The sequence below is a fragment of the Macaca mulatta genome, chromosome 12, assembly GCF_049350105.2.
Source record: "Macaca mulatta isolate MMU2019108-1 chromosome 12, T2T-MMU8v2.0, whole genome shotgun sequence".
NCBI lineage: Eukaryota > Metazoa > Chordata > Mammalia > Primates > Cercopithecidae > Macaca > Macaca mulatta.
This window is the reverse complement of record NC_133417.1, coordinates 85036756-85060277: the sequence shown is the minus strand read 5'-3', so window position 1 is coordinate 85060277 and position 23522 is coordinate 85036756.

Below are 23522 nucleotides of genomic sequence, written 5' to 3'. Positions count from 1 at the left end.
CTTCTGGGAAACATTGTGCTGTCTTTTACCTAAATATTAAATCATCCCTGTGCATCTAATTTAGTGGGGGGCAGACCTGTTTCACAAGCCAAAATAACAGGCTGCAATAACTGGGGATTTTATAGAGATATAACCTGACCACAGATAAATTAGTTTGCATTCTCATAGCACCATCTAGTGGAAATTTCAGGATTTTTGTTTTACATCAAACAGCCTAAAATGGAGGTAGTTTATGTTATGACAGGGAGAGAGGGCTGCACCATTGCTAATTGAGGTGCAATGCAGACAAGTAAACAAAAACAGGAAAAATGTGGCTATGTGAAAGATATTTTTTAACCATATACAACATGTTCTATGAAAACAGCAAAGCCATTAGCTAAGGAACTTGTATGCACAAAGAAATATGTACAAATAGCTTTTCCAGAACCGTCTGGTAAAAATATGTAGTAAAAGTAGGAAGATTATGCTATATAGAAATATATGTTTATGTGCTGTGTTTATATGCCACAGCCTCAAACCTCCTAACTTATTAACAATTATATGAAAAATATAGGAACAAAGCTCGTGTTCTGTATGAATAGAACGGGATTCAAATAACCACACACATTACAAAGAGTTGAATAAATTGAATTCTCTATTTTCTACTGTATAGTCCAGGAAGAGACAGAGTAAGGACGAAAACAGAGTTGGCAAATCGCTGCTGGTGGTTCTGAGAAGGGATGAGAGAGGGAAAAAAATGCAAGATGTTAAAAATCTGTTTTACTGTCCCACAAAATGTTTGCAAAACTGTTCTAGGTGAGCTGATAGTTTAAGGGTAACTGTTTCATTAAATAGTTTGAACTCAATGGATATTAATCAGAAGCAATTTTCTTTCTCTAATCATATGATTGGTCAACTTCTGCTTTCTTGCCCCTGAATGATATCTCAGGCAGATTCCATTGATAATTGATCATTTTCATAGTCCATATAAATCATGTAATTTTACCTAGCTCAGCTTGTAAAACAGGTTACCCAAAGGGTTCTGGCCTGCCCCTCCTCCCGACTCCAAAACCATGAAGCCAACCTGGTTGCACAAAACCTCCTCTTTCTCCACATTAAGATCTAGCTTCTTTAATGACTTGAGGTGGGATCAGAGGAGAAGAAACAAAATAGTCTCTTCAACCCAATTCTTTTCTGTTGCAGAATTTTCTGCTGGGTATTGCTGCTCATCTAGAAAACACCAGCTACCAATGGATGTCCTCTGTGTCGAAATACTCCTTACCTCGGAGGATACTGTGTAAGTTCAGAAGGCCCTGAAGAGTCTCCCCGACATGGTAAATCCAACTCTAGCCAGTCTTTTCTGCCCCTTTACAGCTTCCCCCATTAGCTTCTTTCCACTGCAGTGCCTACAGCCTGTAAATAGGACTCAGGTGGAAGTACTGCTAACGTGACTCAGGTTTGGCTACATCTTCCCCACATCCACTCAGCCTTTGGGAGATTTGTACATTCTTATATCACTCAAGTGCAGAATCTTCTGTTCCATGGCAACCACCTTCTTTCTCTCCACAGGCTTCTCCCTGACGCAGACAGTGACTGATTAAGGAGATAGCCTGTTGGGAAATAAGATACTGACTCCCTTTCTTTTAGTGCCACCCACAATCTCATAAGGGAGGAGTACGAGGCTTCTCACCCCATAAACACTTCATGTGGAGGACTCTGGGCTCCTTTCTCCTCCCAATTGTCCCTCTATAGCTTCCCTTCTGCTAGCCCAAATCTGCCTAGTTGTATTAATCATGATTGAAGAGAGAAAAAAGAAACATTGGATTGCCACCTTCACCTGGAGGGACCCACAGGTCCAGGGTCCAAGGCTACTTGGTGGAAGTTAGGCCACAGGTAGGCCTGAGTGGTGGGGATGGGAACTGGGGCTGCAGAGAGGATGGAGTTACCATGATCTGAGGCATAGTGAGAGGGGTAGAAATATCCTTCCCTCGTGTGCGCTCTGCTGTCCCGATAATGTCTCTACTCAGCCCAGAGCAACAGGAAGCCAACTGGCTTGGACAACCTGAAATACTGAAATACACCTAAAATACACCCTGCCACGTATCACAGGGGGGCCGAAATCTTCAGGTGTACCTAAAATACACCTGAAGATTTCGGCCCCCCTGTGATACGTGGCAGGGCAGAAGTTTGAGGAAGGGATTGAGACTCAACAGGCCTAGGATGGCAGTCCAGTCTAAGAGTGGAAAAACTGGCTTGGCTGATTCATACTCAAAACTCTTCTCTTTTGTACCCAGATCACCAATTTCCTTGAATCTATCTAAGCTTTGGAGTGAAATGAAAGGTCCCTAAAATCCCATACCCCTTTGTTTGCTTTCATCTTTGTGTTCTTGTCACCATTTTCAGGTCAAGAGAAAAAGCTTCTCTCAAGATCTTATCATATGAGGTTAAATGCAGGGTCTCCCAATATGTTGTTCAATTGTGGTATAAAAATAAGCAATTGCATTGATACTACACTGCTTGGCCCCAGATTGTATGTGAAATATTTTTATAAATATTTTACCCAGTCCATTATTTCCTACCCCAAGTGAGATTTCAAGATATCCAGGATTTTAAAATTACATTTAAGTATATGTAATGCTATGGAGAACCTCTGAATATATTATATTTCAGTACCTTCAACTAAGATTTTATTAAATTGTGTTTCTACTTATATCAAAAATCCCTGTACTAATAAATCTTCATTGGATTTTATATGTGCTCAGCACTATGCTTTGAGAGAGAGAGATAAGTATCTTAGGCTGAGTTCCCCAGAGGCAGACTCTGAGATGAAGATTCGTGAGCAAGTGGTTTATTAAGAAGGTACTCTCAGGAGAAATAAGGGAGTAGGGAAAGCAGAATAGGAAGGCAAACCAAGCAAGTGTGTTTCTGACCAAGTCCCATAGAGGATAGCCTCAGCCTGGTCCTGAAGGGAACTCCAGATGTCCTGTAGGAAATTTATCCCAACTGGAAGCAAAGGAATTTGGCTCTCATGCTCCAAAACACATTATTAGATAAGAAGCCTGAGGTTGGGCCAGCGAAGAATGTTCACAGGTGCTGGCCATTGGAAGAAAAACCATGCCAAGGCTGCAGGAGGGGCAAGCAGATGGGCAAAGAGATTGTGATATTGTTATATAAAAAGGAAAATAAATATTTGGTCTTCATCCCCAGTTCCTGGGATAGAGTTTTTCTAAAACTCTTAAAATTTCCTAGTAGATGTGAGAGAAGAGTCCTTTATTATTCATAAGCCTCTTTCTATCACACCCGAGTTTATGCTAACACGGCAACTCTTGATAGGTCCCTAGATAGCTTCTGCATGGAAGCAGACAGTGAGGAAACTCATGTGATATTGGCCCCACCCCCTGACCTCTGGGAAGGGATTAGGGGCTGGAGACTCAGTGATGCCTATGTAATAACAACAATGCAACCTCCATAAAAACACTGAACATGAGGTTCGGAGAGCTATGTTAGTGAGTACATCAAGATGCTGGAGGATGGCATGCCCAGAGAAGACATGGAAGCGCTGCACCCGCTTCCTTCCCATACTTTGCCCAGTGCATCTTTTCTATTTGGCTGTTCATCTGTATCCTTTATAATATACTTTATAACACAGCAGTAAGAGTAAGAAAGGAGCTTCCCTGAGTTCTGTGGGCCATTTCAGCAAATACATTGAACTTGAAAAGGGGTCATGAGAACACCTGACTTATAGCTGGTCAGTCAGAAGTATGGTAGGCCCTGGACTTGCAACTGGCATCTGAAGTGGGGGTTGTGGGAGTCAGCTCTTCAACTGTGGGGTCTGCACTAATTCTGGGTAGTTAATGTCAGAATCAAGTTAAACTGTAGGACAACCAGTTGGTGTGCAGAGTTGGAAACTTGGTTGATGTTGGGGGAAAGAGTCCCACACATTGGGTGTCAGAAGTTGTTAGTAAAAATTAGATCAGTGTTAGTAGAGTAATAAGGGAATCTGGGTGGAGCACCAATAGTCTCTACTTCAATCAGCATAAAACTTGTCTTTCCATTGGTACATTGCCATCTAGAAGACTACTGAACAAAACTGGACACCAATATTAGAACAAGTATATAAGAGAAAGTGCAAAGTTATGGCACAGCTGAAGCACACTATCACAGGAAAAAAAGCAGTGGTGACCAAACTTTGCAGCCCATTGAAATCATCTGAGAATCTTTAAAATATACTGATGCCTAGATTTCACTGCTTAGCACTCTGACCTATTTGGTATGGAGTGCAACGTGGGCAAATTTTGTAAAGCCAATCCCCACCCTCCAGGTGACTCTAATCTGCAGGGAAATTTGGGTAGAACAAATTTAAAGCAACAGAAATAAATGTGAATTGCATCCCTGGTAAGAGACATCAGGTAGGGGATGAGGCTTGAACTGGGTTTTGAAAGATGGTAAGAATTAGAGTAATAAGAAATAAAAGGGGCCAACATTACTGTCAAAAGATACCACATAACTTCTAAGACAAAAATTAGCATGACCAAAAAAGAAAATCAACTAGAACATTTCTTGCTGAGACTACTGGAAAGTAAGGTTTTAAAGATAAAGTGCATCCCTATTACAGTGGATTCACAAGTGAAGCAATTTTTTTTTTTTTTTGAACTTGACCCAGGGGCAACCATTATAGATTTTTTTTTTTTAGTGGAAAACTAAAATGATAAAAGTAATGTTTAAAGGAAAGTATTCCATTAACAATATAGAAGATAGATTCAAATTGCAAGAGACTTGAGTCAAGGAGGTCTGAGAAGAGGCCATTTCAGTAACGCTTTTGATATGGGACTAGAGCAGCAGCTGTCAGAATTGAAAGGAGGAGACGAACAGGAAAAGGTATTTTAAAGGAGAGAGAGGCCTTGAATCTTGGATACAGAATCCACAGAGAAAGAAATTAAAGAAAAGTCAAAACTTAGTAAGTGATGTAAAGTATTAACTGATGTGTTTCTTTTCATGCACATGAAACCCCGGACCTACCTTCGGTTGGGCTGGGAGACGTGACGCAGGCATTAATCCATTTGGGATGTCAAAAAGGGACAGTAGTAAAGAGATCCCAAGTACTTTGCTTTAAATAACAGTAAAGTTATATTGTGCATATAACAGAATATTTTCCAAAAAAAAAATTAAAGCTTTTTGCTCTCTTCATTCTAGCTTGCTTGCTTGCTTTTCTGCCACCGCCCTCCCTCATGCCCCCCACCATTCGAATCTCCCCGGGAAAGAAGAAGAAAGTTGGGCAGGAACAAGATAGGTTAGACACTTAAAGTAAGTACTTTGAACACTATCCACTCCTATTTCTCTGTCTCCTCCACATCCGTAAGCCTTGTGGATCAAAAAGAGCCAGAAGAATGTACCACTCTCCCTTATCCCTACAGATGCAAGGAGAGTGTCATGAATGGAGTCCTTTCTGCCCACCACATGGCACTGAGGTTTGTGCTATCTCAGACACACAGATCTTAATGATGGTGCTATATGTTGACAGCCCCGGAGAGAGGTCCTTGAGCAACAGAAGTTATTTGAGATATTTTAGAGAGTTGGTAGCCCAAAGATCTGTCAGAGTTGGTGATGAATTATTGCAGCAAAAAGTGATATTGGACCCTCAGTTTTCCACACTGTGATGGAAGCAAAAATATCCTAGCAAAATTAAGAATTTGTGCTGACAATCAAGGATGATGGCAGGATAACAATATCTCAGCTGATGACAGCATGAGACAGATCCAGACCAAGATGACGACCCCTCCTCACCAACACTGTTCCTCCGCAGTAGAAAGGGGACTAAATAAACATATTAGTGACAAATATATGGATATGTAGATATAGCTACATTTTATAGTTATTACATGTAATTTATATTTAATAAATGTTAAACATAAGTGACAGATCACTAAATTTGATTGAGTATAATTATGAAATCATTAGAGTTTTTCTAGATATGATTGGGGTTATTTTGCTACTATTAGAAGAAACGATGCATGAGGTAAAAATATATTTCATTATAGAAAAATAAAGAATGTTATGTTTTTTGCATCTGAATTGTAGTCTTCGAAAATAGGGTAGCCTTCACAAGGTTTTAAGGTAATATGACGAGAGAATGATGGTGCCAGATGATTAGTCTGACTCGGCACAGATCGTTTGAAGTAACAAGACAGGCGGTAAAAAAATACACTTTAGGCGGGGAGGGATGGCATTGGGAGTTTTACCTGATTTAAATGATGAGTTAATGGGTGCTGATGAGTTGATGGGTGCAGCACACCAACATGGCACAAGTACACATATGTAACAAACCTGCATGTTGTGCACATGTACCCTAGAACTTAAAATTTAAAAATACACTTTAGGTTGATGGAATCAAAACTAGAGTCAGACTAGGACATAAAGGCCAAAGCTATAGATTGATTCAGTAGTCATTAGCATGAAGCTGATCATTTAAGCCAAGATGAATGTACAAAGAAAAGCAAATAGGAAAGAGCTTGAAGTGATGCCTAAAGGACACAAAAGTGAGCTTGATATTTTAATTTTTAATGCAATTATTCAGGCATATAAGAGGGCATGACATAAAATGTATATGGTTTTTCCTGCATCTTTTCCATTATTTGATTAAACTGAGTCATAACAATTTCATAGGCATATATTTTCTAATCTCTTTAATAGATTTAACCTACTCATGTAGGTTTGTGGAATATAAGACATTGCTGAAATACATGAGAAAGGCTAAAAGCCAGACTTAAGAAAATCTCCCAGAATAAAGAGCAAAAAAGCAAAAACAAAAACTCAAAAGGTAAAATATAAGAGTTGAGATATTTTAAAAGTCCCAAGAGGCCCAATATACAAATAATGGAAAACTGAAATAAAAATTAAAGAAATATTAAAATTTCCAGAGCTGATTCTGCACTGAATATTTACAGATTTATTGTACAGTAATCTGTTTATTTTTATTTCACAGAACCAACCCATCAAGTCACAGAAGGCATAATTTTAATTCTGAAAGAGAATATAAATCCTATGAGCCCTGGCAATGTCCACATTGAAATTTATGACAATAGTTTGGGAGGTGGAAGCAGAGAAAGAGGAACCCTGCTACTAAACAGTATAGAGGGAAGAGGAACTGTTTTAAGGTAAAAGACTAAAGTTTTGAGAATATTATTTAAAGTCCTGATAGTAACCTAGAAATAAGATTGTATCTGACTAAATATGGGACAAGTCGGGAAGAGGGTAGGGTAGGGTAGGGTAATATTGTGTGACTGAGCACAATCCCCACGGTTGGCAGCACCTGAGATGAACTCCAGTGATCCCTGACCCAAGCTATTGTAACACTCTGTAATCCCATCCATTTGACCATAGACCAGACTTACTGACTTCTAAACAAATAGAATACAACAAAAGTGTTGAGATGTCACTTCCTAGATTAGTTTACAAAGAAACTTTGGCTTCATCTGAGACACCCACTCTATTGCTCTCTGGATTGCTAGAAGGGAAGACAGCTGCCATTTGGTGAGCTGCCCACATGACAGAGAACAGGCCAAATATCCCTCGAAGAATTGAACACTACCAACCAGGGGAGTGAGCTTGGAAGCAGATACTCCTACTGAGAGTTCAGATGAGAAGGCAGTTCCAGCCAATGCCTTGATTACAACCCTTATGAGAAATCTTAAGGTGGAGACCTAGCCAAACCATGCCTTGATTCCCAATTCACAGACTGTGAGATAATATACTAAAAAAGGCATCATAAATTTAGAATAAAAACCAATCAAGCTGTTGAAGAATGTGCACAAAAGTTGAAAAAATATTACTCCAAAGATGATAGACAAAGAATGGCAATCTATTTTAAGAAAAGAGGTATCTGCAAGGACAAATGAGAACAAATGGAGCCAAAGCAATAAGAGGGAAATTTTTGTAAGCTATAAAAATGATCTGAGCCTGCAGTCAAAAGGGGTCAAGATGTTGCATGCAACATTGATGAATGGAGACTCGTGCTTAGAAATCATCTGAAAAAAAGGAATTTTAGGAATAAAGGGAGTACACCTGTAAATGTTCAGGAAGAATACATAGAATTGATATTTTTTAAAATAAAATTCATTCTCCAATACATTGGCCACAAAAAAGTGAAACAACTTCTATATGAAGTGAAAAAAGTGGTTGCGTTCTAAAGTTGTGCACAAAAGCCACTGAAAGACATGCTTAGACATAAAAGGGCTATGAAAGTAAACAACTATTAACTCTTTTAAAAAAATGTATAAACTATTTAATTGAATGAGCAATAAAATATTTAGTAAGAAAATGGGATACATAGGTCTGCGTGGGAAACACTGATATCAGTTAAGTATGTGGGATGAAATAAAAATATAACTTTAGTCTGACTCAAAGTAAATGTGCGTAAATACTTAAACATTCATGGCAAGAAGTTCAAACTGATTTCATTTTTATTGAACTTGATGAAGATATTACATTCTGGGGTGTTTTTGAAAAAGTGAAAGAGAACCAGTAAAAAATTTTATCAGTTAACTTTTACTATGTAACAAACCACCCCACAGCTTACTGATCCAAAACCACCACTATTTAGCTTATGATTCTGTGGGTAAGCAATGTGGACTGTATTCAGCAGGCCAGTTCTTTTGTTCACATCTGGCCTCACCAATGCATCAGAGTTCAACTGCCAGGTGAGCTGGGGAACTAAATAGTTTAGGATGGCTTCTGCTAGGACAGCTCCTCTTTGCTCCATGTGGTCTCCATGTTCCAGTATGATAGTCTACCCTTTTTCATATGCCAATGGAGGAATTTTCCAAGACAGCAATTGGAAAACATGCAAGGCCTCTTAAAGTTTGAAGCCTGAAACATGATTTCACTTCCATTGCATTTTGTTGGTCCAAGCAAATCACAAAGCCAGTCCAGACTTCAGGGTGGAAAAAATCAACTCTAACTCCTAGTGGGAAATTCTGCAAAATTATGTTGCCAAGGGCCATGGAGACCAGAGGTGAATAATTGCAGCCAATATTACAATCTGCCACAGCCTAACATCTGGCCTTAATTATTCACATCCCTCTCACAGGCAAAATATACTCACTTCCTGAGTCATCCCGAAGTCTAATCTAATCACAGCATTAGGCTCAAAGTTCAGAATCTTGCCATCTTTTTCCAGTCTGCTTGTAGCTCCTCTTGACATGGAGGCCTCTGACCTAAAAAGACAAGTTGTCTGTAACCCATAATCCCAACCTACAATAGTAAGGTAGGGCAGAATAACAAGAGACACTCCCATGCAAAAAAGTGGGAGGATCAAAGGCATATAACAGTCACGGTCCATAGACATTATGAAATTGAGCCAAGCAAATATTTCTACTCAGAGGCAGTAATGTTCCTTGATTAAGGCCCAGCTTGAATCCCTGGAAGTGGCTTCTCAAATTGTTCTCCATGACCTGTGGCTCCACTCACAAGTGCCCTTTATATTTCTGCCAAGTCATCTTGAGTATGAGCCTGCTCAATGAAATGTGGCTCAACTGTCCCTTTGCCACCATGGCTGACAACCAGCCAACCCCAGAAGCAGAGCTACCCTACTGTGTACATGAAGGATTCCAACTGAGCCATTGAAGCTCACCCTAAATTGCAAGCCACTGAATCTGAGTTAAATAACTGTCTTTGTTTTAGCTCCTCTACTTTAGTTTATTATACAGATATAGCTAACTAACAACCCATGAAGTTTTTTTTTTTTAAAAAAAAAGTGTAATCTACTGCAGTAGATTTAAGAAAAAATTTATAGTCCTTATAAAGAGATAAAACACAGCTAACAGAAACAAAAACAGAGAGGATCAACTGTATCACTTATTTCAGAAAATAGGCTAAATCCTGTTCCTCAGGTAAAAGGAAAATACTGTCATTCAGTTCAAGATAAATTTCAGCTATATGTGGTTAATATTTCTAAAATATGATAGAGAAATGTCAATAAAAGTGTGGGCAGATAAGTATTAGCAAATAGAAGCAAAAAAAATGAAAGGCAGTGATTACACGATTATAAAATTAAAGATTCAAAGCTTCAAAGGTATTAATGATCTATTTTTAAACAGATAAGGGGTTAAGTCAATAATACATAACAGTTATAAACCATTACTGAGTATCAAAAATATGTAAACATAAGTTCAAGAGAAAAATGACAAAGTAGATCTTTACAAATTATTAAATTTGAATTATATTAAGATTTATTTAGGATTCAATATTCTATAGAGTGAATATGCATTATTCTCAAGCATCCCTAGAACACATCTAAAAATCTATCACATAGTAGATAATAAAGAAAAATTCAAGAAAACCTCAAATCAAAAATTTGAAGCGCTCATTTTCTGATAGAACAAGGGCCCTTATCCACGTATGGGCTTCAGAAGATCCATAGACTTCCTGACACAGTATTTTGTGTTTATGATCATTTTCCGTGTTGCATGTACAGTTTTTCATCAATATTCCAACTAATCCCAATCCTTCATACATATGAAATTGGGAGCTAATAAATGCAATTATAAATGAAAAGGTAAAACTCCAGTCACAAAATTTCTAAGAAAAAAATATTTTAAATGTTAATGTTAAATTTAATATGATACAAACATGGTGTAAACTACTGTCTGCATTTAATGAACAGATGTAATTGGAATTGCTCTGGGTTAGAGTGGACATAATTGTCATGTTTATTAAGCAATGATCCATAAATAAAAGCACTTGTTACATTATTGAGTCCTGCATGCATACTGCAATATATATGGCTTATTTGTTTTATGTGTACAATTTTTATCAATTAGAAATTTTTTCTTGCAAGTGAAACAAAATCTATTGCCTGTTCTATTTGCAGACAGACTCCGTACTTAGAGAAGCAAGAGAACTTGAGCAACTCCAGAAACATATATAATCTCAGCTTCCCAAAATTTCCCTTCAGAACCTCCCTCTGTCCCAGAAGTCTCCAAAAAGTCTCATGACATTTCCTTGGCTCTGATGGCATCAACTGAGTGTCCCTGAACTAATCATTGAGGACAGGGAAAAGTGGAAATCTGATTGGTTATGCCTAATTCACATATCCCAACAGCCCTCCACCCAAGCACATTTGCTGAGAGCAATTGATGAGCACATTCCAAGTTCAAAATGGGGATATTACCTAAACCAGCTGAATAGAAAATAAATGGTATTAGTAACATGATACACTCTATTGAATATGAGAATTTCATATTTGCATGTTTATTGTTCATTCTTGCCATTCTGTAGTTTAAGGAAATGGCTATTAAAATTCATAAGCTGGCTATAATAATTAAACACTGTTTACATGTCCTTTTTCTCACACCTGTTTTCAAAATTAACAGAAATACCACACTTCCTAGAATCTGGTAGTTTTAGGTGATTAGGATTCATGGAATAAAGCTACCATAACATCTGCATTATCTCATAGTTCATACATTAAAACTAAATTCAAATAAATTCCCAAAATTTAGCTATTTAATTAAATCTTGAAATCTTTTAATGTTTATCAATAATGATTCACACATTTCAGCAAAATCAAATAAGATTAATTCATTGTTCATGCTTCCTGGAATACTGAGATCTAAAAACAACCAAATTCTTTACTTGCAAAGGTATTCTTTCATTTATAACTGAAGTTACAATGTATGGAAATTCAGTAAAGATAATTGATGGGAGATAAAGGGTTCTGGAAAAAAACTTCAATAAAGTGAAAATGTCATATGAAAGAAAAGGCATGATATGAAAGTAAAAAAAACCTGGCCGGGCGCGGTGGCTCACGCCTGTAATCCTAGCACCTTGGAGGCCAAGGTGGGCGGATCACGAGATCAGGAGATCGAGACCATCCTGGCTATCACTGTGAAACCCCATCTCTATTAAAAATATAAAAAATTAGCCGGGCGTAGTAGTGGTGGGCGTCTGTAGTCCCAGCTACTCGGGAGGCTGAGGCAGGAGAACGGCGTGAACCCGGGAGGTGGAGCTTACAGGGAGCCAAGACCGTGCCACTGCACTCCAGCCTGGGCGACAGAGCCAGACTCCGTCTCAAAAAATAAAAAATAAAATAAAAATAAAATAATAAAATAAAAAAAGCCTAGCACACAGAGAAAAGACAGAGACCAACAATTGTTTTAAGAATGTCTAAGGGCTTAACCTCCCCGACCTCAGCATAGAATAAAATGTATTTAATGTTTCTTGGGCCTCAGAATGTATGGTACATCGAAGTAATAAAAAATAATTTAGGCCGTTTCAGACTGAGATTGGCAAAATCCCAATTTGTCATAAACAGGATTTTAAAAGCTTGATACTGCATAAATAATTTATAGTTTCTGAAGAAAAGTTCTAAATTTGAAACCATGCATTAAATAGAAGTCTATATTAACCACAGGGCCCTCCATCTCCTTCAGGAGCTGACCAAGATACTTTACAAAAAGGTTGTCATAAATAAAAGCAAAATATTTCACTGCTTATTTCCTATTTTTGGAAATGTAAACCAAACCCAGGACATAAGAGATATGTCATAGGATTTTTAAGTAAATAAGAACAAAAATGTTGCTTATATGCTCTATTAAGTAAATTACATGCTAAATTGCCCCGCCTTTTTTTTTTTTAATGGGAGAATAGTATTAATTCCATCTTTACCAAAGTTCCGTATCACATCACAAAATACTTATGACGCAATAAGTCTTTAAAATGAAGCAAAAATTATAAACCCCCAGCAAGAAATCTGAGTAGTCTTCTCAGACTTTTATAAGATTTTTTACATTTCTTGCCCACAACTTGACATAATTTTTAAAATGACTTGTCTTTATGAAACATATCTAAAGCATTCAAAACTATGTTTATATAGAAATAATCTTTCTATATTCATGTTTCATTGGTTTCTATAACAATTTACTTAGATTACATGATGAAAATAACAAGTACTCCTACTGACTGATGGGTTTGGAAACAAGCAGGACTAGTTGACGGTCAGCATGTTACACATCCAAGTACCTGGATTTTGGAGGCTAAAATGAAGCACCAAAACTTAACCAAGTAAATAGTCAACAATAATACACATTTATACCATATTCTCATGTTCTTAACACTGTTAAGTGCTATATATGGACTATTTCAATCACCCAGAAACAATGAGGTGAGCATCATTATCCTTTTTCACCTGTGAAGAAAATGAAGCTTAGAGCAGTTGAATAACTTGCCCAAGATCACATGGCTAAGGAGTGGAGTCAGGGTTTGATCTTAATCTGATATCAGATCCAAAGTTTTAAAAGTCTGTGCTATGCTACCAGGAGTCTTCACTATTGAACATCAAAAGTGGAAGACTCGCAAGGTAAGATCAGAGACCTCCCAGACCAAGGTTGAAGGTTGCGATTCTTACTGATAACATCCCCTCCATTCCTAGTCTACATGCTCCTTTGTCATAAGGATATGAGTGACTTCTCTGATGTGTTGAGAGGAGAAAGGATCTGTGAACCTTGGGAGGTAATTGAAATTTGGGATGCTGTAAAATTTTTGTGAAAGCTTTTTTCTGAGAGAGGTCTTAGGAAAATGTTCGATTCTCCTGCCTTGAAAGATGCTTGTAACTAAAAAATGTCTTAATATTCTGCTAGCTGATCCTGCACTCGAGAGCTCATGGTCATGGAGCTAGGGGTAGGAAAGGGGTTCTGATTAGCTAACAATTATTAAGTTTATTATAATTATTGTAGTTTTATTACTACCATTATTGTTCCCATTGTCACCCTTGGTCTTAATGCCATCTCTTCCCTACCCTTAATCACCGATATTTCCTATCACTTAAGTAAATCTATCAAAATATACTCAGCCCCATCCCAGGCAGGTTTTCCTAACCGTACTAGCACCTGGAGAGAGGTGACTTGCATTGGCAGTCATGGCATTTCATGAGTATCAGTCAAAATGTATTGCAAGGTAAATAGCATTAATCTGGCGAGTTTCTTAAATGGAGGTCAGATAAGAATACTGTATAAGGCAGTATGTTAAGGAAAACAACACTATCTGTATAGTGTTTGCTATGGACATCGGCACTATGCCACATGTTTTACTGACCATCTGGCTGACCCAAGTATATCAGCAGGCAGTGAGACATGTGTTCCATGTGATGATATCCCTAGCACACAAGCAGATTAATATTTTTTGAAGAGCAATCCAGGTCGACTTTCTAGAGTTCCTCTGCATTTAAAACTCTTTATAATTTGGCCCCAAATGACCTGGACAATCTTCCACTACTTTCCCATGTGAACCTCCTCCTCCAGACACCATCTCCATAGCATAGCTGTGTGGTACAGCAAAGAGGCCTTTGATTTCACACCTGGATATATCTCCACTCTGTACTTCCTGTCCATGAAGTTGCTCACCCTTTTTAAGAGTTTCCTTATCTGTTAAAAAGAAAAGGGAGGTGATAAAACAATAATGAGTATAGTACACGCCCTACCTCATAAGTGAAATGTATTGCCTACAAATTCCCAGCCCAATACCTGGCACATAGCAAGTGATCAATAAATATTTCTATTATTGCTTTATAATTGTTTTAATTAAAAGTTTAAGAAATGGACACGTCATCCTAATGTTTTGACACTTAAGATGGCTTTGACTACTTTGTTTTTTTCTATAGAATACATATTTTGCTAAATATGTCCAACCCCCCAGACTAATTTATAGCACTCCTAGTTTTAAAAAAAAAATTAGAATATACATGTAGGATTCTGGAGTCTAAAACGAAGCATATTTTCCATGTTCTTAACACTGTGTTAAGTGCTATATATGGACCATCTCACTCAATCGCCCAGAAACAATGAGGTAAGCATCATTATTATCCTTTTTCACCTGTGAAGAAAACGAAGCTTAGAGCAGTTGAATAACTTGTCCAAGATCACATGGCTGATGAGTGAAGAGTCAGGGTTTGAGCTCAGTCTGACACCACAAAGTTTTAAAGCTCTGTGCCATGCTGCCAGGATTAATCACCGTTGAACATCAAAAGTGGAAGACTCACAAGGTAAGATCAGAGACCTCCCAGATCAGGGTTGAAGGGTGCATGTCCTCCTGATAACATTCCTTCCATTCCTAGTCTACATGCTCTTTGTCATAAGGATATGGGTGACTTCTCTGATGTGTTAAGAGAAAGGATCTGTAAATCTTGGGAAGTAATTGAAATTTGGGATGCTGTAAAATCTTTGTGAAAGTTTTTTTCTCTGACAGGTCTGTCTTAGGAAAATGCTTGATTTGCTTGGCTTGAAAGATGTTTATAACGATAAAAAATGTCCTAAGTATTCTGCTAGTTGATCCTGCACTCAAGGGCTCATAGTCATGGAGCTAGCGGTAGGAAAAGGCTTCTGATTAGATAACAATTATTTAAATTCTTTATTATAATTATTGTTGAGGTTTTATTAGCACTATTATTGTTCCCATTACCATCCGTGGTCTTTCTTAATGCCATCTCTTCCCTACCCTCAATCCCTGATATTTCGTATCAAAATATACTCAGCCCCATCATCCCAGGCAGCTTTTCCTAACCATACTAGCTCCCCACAATTGCTCCTGGATGTGAATTCATATAATTGTTATTGTCTCCATCACATTTCTTATTGTTGGTTATTTTTTATGCATGATTGACTTATCTCTACTTGTACAGAGATTATAAATTGTTTGAGAACTGCAGTGTATCTTTTATGTATCATCACCCTCAGTAGCTTCATTGTAAGAGACATTCAACCAGAAAATATTGATTTTCTACTTAAAGGAAACATAAGCACAGCACCGCCATGTTTAGAAATCAATTGGCCTTAGATATTTCTTACTATTGCAACCCTCATACAAAAGAGGAATAAAAGTCAACTGTACCAACTCTGACAGAACAGGTGAAGAATAAGGATTTTTTTTCTTTGAAGAGATTTAATATTTCATTCTGAGGTTCTGAACGAAAAAATTTCAATCACCCCATTCCTAACACAGACAACAAAATTCCAAAATAAATATACAGAGGAAACTGAGCCACGACTGTTTTCCAGTATAACAGTGCTGGAGACCCCTTCAACATAATATGGATTAGGAAGTACATGGTCTGCATTTGAGGTAGCAATGACAGCATTTGTATTACTAAAGAGCCCTGTCTGAAAGAAAAAAAAATACAAATAAACCAAGGCTCAGATATGTTAGGAAATAGAGCTCATTGATATTAGAATATAGACGAGAACATGGGTCTCATTTCTTGCATTGATTCTCATTAAAACAACATACAAATGATTATCAAAGCCATTTTCTTTTCTTTTCATAAGACTTAATGCATTCTGGCATTAAAAATATATAGGGTACCATTACAGCCGATGTAGAATCAGAATAGAATTCAAGCTAGTAAGATCTGCCACGTGCCCCTTTCTCTCACCTAGGACCTTGATATTTTAACCAAAGATACCATCTTAAGAATTACTTTTTCAAAATAACTATTTTACTGATTTGACTTTAACCCTTAGGCAAGAGATTGATTGGAGATTTTAGTTGTCATATAATGGCAAATTAGGCATTTCCTTCTAAAAACTTTCTTCAGGAAAGGAAAAATATCTTTTTATTAATTTGTCTCTAAACCCACAGTACAAAATGTAAATTTCTCTTACAGATTGAAACACATCAGGTAATCCCTGTATGTCCTTGTCTTTCTTAAAGAGATAACTACTGAAGCCTTTTGTTTCTCTCCAGACTGGTCGTCCTCTGGACCAGCAGCATGGGTGTTGGTGATCCTTTGGGTTCCTAATCACTTTCATCCTGGGGATTTCCTTGGCGTCTTATCAATGCCTGGACCCTTGTTTCCTGGATCCCATGTCAACTTTCTGGCTTACTCCTTTATTGTAATGAAAATTCCCTAGTTAATTTCTAAGGAAATATGCTTCATAGGCCAGTGTTGAGACTTTGCCTTTAGAAATATATATTTTTTATCTTCACACTCCATTGACAGTTTTTCTGTACATAAAAATTCCCAAACTCCTGTCTTTACTTTTGCTCTATTTTCTGGACAGTGTTCAATTTTCCTGACACTTCTAAAGACTTAACATGTCTCTCAGCGATTTTTTAAGAGTTTTTTTTTTATTCTCAAAGTTTATCTTATGTCTTGTTTGAAGAAAAGCATCTCTAGCCAGATGCAGTGGTGCATTCCTGTGGTCTTAGATACTTGGGAGGCTGAGGCAGGAGGATCAATTGAGCCCAGTAGTTATAGGAGATGGAGACCAGCCTGAGCTAGCTATGTACTGAGATGCTGTCTCTGAAAAGGGTGAAGGGGGATGTATCCTTTTGTTTAGGAGATGCAATATCTTCTGTAGCACATATTAGTAACGTTAGTATCTGGTTCTCCTCTTGCAGAGGAGGGCAGACTACACTTTCCTACACCTTGAAGTTAGCATGGCCATAAGTCTTATTTCAGACAAATCATTAGAAAAAAACTAATCTTGTCATTTCTAGATGGAAGTATTTAAATGCAGTGGTCTCCAGTTTTTTCTTCCTTATAGTGACGCATTGACATGAAAATCAAAGCAGCTTGGAATACTGAACCAATACATAGAGAACAGCTAGAGAGACAGCTGGAGACACACCTGAACCTGCATAGATACTGCTTGAGCGAGCAAAAAAACTTAGTTGTATTTAGGCAGATTTGGGGGTTGTTATGCTAGCCTAAGTTATGCTATCTTGACCAATTCAATCACTGGGACCACAGTGGGGCACTGCCATAACAATAAACATCAAATATGTAACATTGGCTCAGTGTCGAGATATCAAGGATTGAAGAAACTAATATTGAAGGCAGGAAAGATGGTGATTCATGCTTTTCAGTGGCAAAATATTTGGTACAACTATGAACTTGGAGAAGGATTAGGAAAAGTAGAGCTAAATTCTGTGATAGGTCTCTGTGGGTAATGCTTGATGGCATATTACAAGAAATAGATGAGATCAGAAAAAAAAATTGTTCAGCCTTCAAATAGGAATGAAAAGAATGAAAGAAAATTAGCCCAGAAATTGGAGAACATGTTAGAAGAGAACTAATTTTCAAATTTAAAATTAAAGTTTTAAAGCAAGGGAAGCTCATTAAAACTCAGCCTTAAGCAAGGATCAAAGTAAGGGAATGGCTGCCATGACTATTACCAAAACCTCTGTGTGGTTTAAATGTTCTCAGGTCACCCAGTATATTCTTTCAATTGACAAAATAGCATAAGGAGATGTTGAGTGGTGCTTCTCACTAAAGCCTAATAGACACACAATCTTAAGCTATTGAATAGCCTCAGAAATGAATGCTCCAATCTCCTGCCTGGGGAACATAAGCCTAAGTAGCAATCTCAGCTATGTGGAGGGAGGGATGTAGCTGGAAGCTTTTATGTTCAATACGAACACTTTGATTTAATCTCACTGTTCAAGATGACACCCATATACCTGAACTGAGTCAGATGTCCCAAAGCTCTCTAGATAACAGTTTCCATATAATGGCAAATTAGGTGTTTCCTTATAAAAAACATTCTTCAGGAAAGGAAAAAATATCTTTTCATAAATAAACCTCCATTTTTCTGCTCAATACATATAATGTAGTTATTACCTCCCATTCCTAATTCTTTCTGAGCTCATCCCCTTTTTATCCCCTTCTCTATCATTTAGTGGAATTACAGAGGAGAACCAAAGTAAACATGCGTCCAATCTACCATGTTCAACCTGATCTACCCTTACCCCCTGGCCTTCCCTATTTCCTCTCCAGTCCCCTGTCATTCTCAACACCAGAGCCAGAATGACCTTTTAAAACATAATTCATATCATCTCTTTATTTTCAAACCTATAGTGGATTTCCATTGCATTTGAGTAAGACTCAACCCCCTAAAATGAGCCTTGTGTATATTTCTGATCGCATCTCACATTTGTCCCTTCCATCCTGTATATTGAAGCCACTCAAGATTTCTGTATGAGCTTGCCTAAACCATTTCACTCTTAGAATCTTCTCACTTGCTATTCCTTCTCCCAGGAATCTTCCATCACTAAGTGTGTGTGTGTGTGTGTGTGTGTGTGTGTGTGTGTGTGTGTGTGTGTGTGTGTGTATGTGTGTATGTGTGTGTGTGTGTGTGTATATATATATATATATATAAACTGTGCAGAGTACTGAGTCTACAATAGCCTGATTCCACTGCCTCCCAGTCTCTCTATAAAATTTTTGTAGTTATTCTCTTAATTATCCATTAATATATACTACATATGTATTCACCTATGTCTTCCTCTAGCCAAATCCCTCTCAAATAATATCAACTCAGGAGACCTTGTTTTCTTATTCATCAAAACTTACCTACCATGGACTATTATCCATCTAAGTATACCTTTAAGAGTAAGCATCTAGTATACCTTTAAATGATATACTGAGATGTGACAGAGCAAATCATGCCTGGACTATATTCTAAATCAGAATTATGTATGTGCTTCATTTATCATTTGTCAATTTGGAGGGTTTTATTTTTTTAATGTGAGAATATTTCTTCCCTCTGATAAATTTCCAGAAGGCTCCTTCTGAGAACAATAGATAAAATACAAAAAATAAAATACAAACAATAAAAATTAGAGTACTACTGTGACAAGGATTAAGGGGGCAAGGTCATGAACAGAAAGGAACCACAGATGGGTAAAGCCAACATTCTGTTAGTTCATTTTTCCTTTTGTCAATTAGAAATTAGAGCTTGCAAGAGTAGAGACAAGAATTCCTAGCAGAGAAAAATCCCTGATAGGTAGAGAAGCCACCAAAGCTTTTGGCAATATTACTGTAGAAAGAAAGAAATGTAAAACACTAGGAAAGGGTAAGTATGAGGAAATATCTAAATAAATGTCAATGTTACTCAACAATAACGTCTTATAAAGGTTTGCATGTGTGTAGAATTTCAATGTATGACCAATGTAAGTGGCAAAAGTAGGGGGAGGTAAATGTAGTGTTCTAAGTATTTTACATGTCTGGGAAGTAGGAAAAAAAATACAAATTCATATTTGACTCTATTAAGTAATGAATGTGTGTTTAAAACACAAGGGTAACCACAGAAATATTTTTAAGGATGTATAACTATAAAGGTAGTTGAAGGCTAGGCACGGTGGCTCTCACCTGCAATCCCAGCATTGAGAGGCCGAGGCGGGCGTATCACTTGAGGTCAGGAGTTCGACACCAGCCTGGCCAACATGGTGAAACCACATCTCTACAAAAAATACAAAAATCAGCCAGGCATGATGACGGGCACCTGTAATCCCACCTACTTGACAGGCTGAGGCAGGAGAATCGCTTGAATCCAGGCAGCAGAGGCTGCAGTGAGCCGAGATCGCACCACTGCACTACAGTCTGGGTAACAAGAGCAAAACTGTTTCAAAAAGTAAGAAAAATAAAAGCTAGTTGGGAAAAATAAATTTTAAAATTTTGATCTAAATGAAGGTTGAAAAAAGAAATTAAAATCAAGTGGGAAATTATAAGATGGTAGACACAAAAATCAGTAAAGTACAAATTGACTAGACCAACTAAAATATTAATGTTATCAGACTATTTAATAGAATGTCCTGGTCACATAACTGAATTAACGAAGTTATATTTGGGGAAAAGTGCATGGCATAGACATTTTCTATAAGAACTGCTGCTGCAGAATGAACAGAACAGTTCAAGGAATACCAAAACTTGCAGTCATCATCCAGTCCAGCTGTCCTAAAGTTAGCATAAGCCACTAGAGTACAAAATGTTTGCAAAACCAATCAAAAAATGCCCAGGATGATCCACACATTTGAGGAAAGTTTTGAAAATATCTCCAAATTCTTACAAACTAAGGAAGACTTCTGTAGCCCATGAATCAAAGAACAGTGAAAATTAGAAAATATGTTCAGCTACATAAGAAATATGAAACCTAACGGAATGCAGCTAAAACTACCCTAGAATGAAGCATAGGGTCTTACATGAATATTTTAGAAAATAACTACCAGAACTTAATCTAAATATCTTCAAGAAAAAAAAAAAAAAAAACAGCAAATTAAACCCAGAAAGGTAGAAAAGTGATAGTGTAAGAGCAGAAAATTATTTAGGAGAATAAACCAAAATAAAGTTAAAAACCCAAAGTTAATTATTTAAAATGAATAAAACTATACATGCATAGCAAGACTAATGAAAAATATACTGAGAAGGCTTAAAATATGACTACCATAAATGAAAAGGAGGATACTACCATAGGTCCTTATAGGTATAGAAAAAGAAAATTATGGAAAACCATCTATGCCAATAAATTTGAAAATTTAAATGAAGTAGATAATTCCTAGAAAATCTTAATGTAGCACAAAGAAATGCAAAATAAAAGTATGCTCATATTTTTAAAGATTAGGTCTATGTTTACATCTTCACACAAAGAAGTCAATAGGTTTAAGATGAGATTATCAGAGACAAACACTCAAAGGAAAAAACAACAAAGTTACACAAATACAAACCCTTTCAGAAGTTAGAAAAAGATGAAACACTTCTCAGTGCATTTTGTGAGGTCAATATAAAGCAAAATGTGATTAGTATTACAATCCAGAAAAATCTTAAGCTACCTTCTCTCATGAGCTTGGATCCTAAATGCAAAATTCTTAAATAAAATATTAGCAAATGTAACGCAGCAATATGTAAAAAGGATACACATCGGCTGGGTACGGTGGCTCACTCCTGTAATCCCAGCACTTTGGGAGGCCGAGGCGGGCTGATCACAAGGTTTGAGACCATCTTGGCTAACACGGTGAAACCCTGTCTCTACTAAAAATACAAAAAATTAGCCGGGCGTGGTGGCCGGCGCCTGTAGTCCCAGCTACTCGGGAGGCTGAGGCAGAATGGCGTGAACCCGGAAGGCGGAGCTGGCAGTGAGCGGAGACCACGCCCCTGCACTCCAGCCTGGGTGACAGAGCGAGACTATCTCAAAAAAAAAAAAAAAAGAAAAAAAAATGCACGTCATGCCTCCAGGAATTATTCATTATTCCAGAAACGCAAGATTAACACTTGAAAATCAGTATATCCAGCCATCTGATATTTTACAAGCTGACAAAAACAAGCAGTAAGAAATCCGTACTTAAGAAATGGTTCTGGGTAACTGGTTAGCCACATGCAAACTTAAACTAGACCCCCACCTGTCACCATATGCAAAAATCAGCTCAAGATGGATTAAAGACTTAAATGTAAAACCCAAAACTATACAAACGCTGGAAGACAACCTAGGCAATACCATCCTAGACATAGGAACGGGCAAAGATTTCATGAAAAATATGCCAAAAGCAAACCCCCAAAAAGCAGATTGACAAATAATCTAAACTTAGGAACTTCTGTACAGCAGAAGAAAACTATCAACAAAGTGAACACACAACCTACAGAATGGGAGAAAACATTTTTGCAAACTGTGCACCCAAAAGGTCTACTATCCAGCAACTTAAATTTACAAGAAAAAAATAAACCCCATAGAAAAGTGTGCAAAGGACATGAAGACATTTTTCGAAAGACATACATGTGGCCAAACATATGAAAAAAAGTTCATTACTGATCATTAGCGAAATGCAAATAAAACCACAACGAGATACCACCTCACACCAGTCACAATGGCTATTATTTGATGTTAGTGAGATTGCAAAGAAAAGGTTGCAATTATACACTATTGGTGGGAGTGTAAATTAGTTCAACCATTGTGGAAAGCAGTATGGCCATTTCCCAGAGAGCTAAAAACAGAACTACTATTCGACCCCACGATCCCATTACAGGGTATATACCAAGAGGAATATAAGTTATTCTACCATAAAGACACATGCACATGAATGTTCATTGCAGCACTACAGTAGCAAAGACATGGAATCAACCTAAGCGCTCATCAATGACAGATTGGATAAAGAAAATGTAGTGCATATACACTATGGAATGCTATGCAACCATAAAAAATGAGGTATCTTTTTGGGGAACATGGATGGAGCTGGAGGCCGTTATCCTTAGCAAACAAATGCACAGAGAGAAAACCAAATACCACATGCTCTCACTTAAAAAAAAATGGGAGCTAAAGGATGAGAACTCATGAACACAAAGAAGGGAACGACAGATACCGGGGCCTACTTGAGGGTGAAGGGTGAGAGGAGAGAGAAAAGCAGAAAAGATAACTATTGAGTACTAGGCTTAGGCTTAGTACCTGAGTGATGTACCCTGTAGAAAAAACCCTCATGGCACGAGTTTGCCTACATAACAAACCTGCACATGTACCCAAGCCTAAAAGATTTAAAAAAAAAAAAATCACAATATCAAAATAAAAGAATCATATAATCAGCTCAATAAATGCATAAAAACATTTAATAGAAGGGAATTTCTTTATTAAGTCTCTCCAACAACATTACAGCAAACATTGTACCTATTAGTGAATTACTGGCAGCTTTTTCTCTAAGATGAAGAATGAGAAAAATATACTTTAATCATGACTTCTATTGTACTTTTATCCAGGAAGTTCTACAAGATGCAATAGAAAAAAAATAGGCAA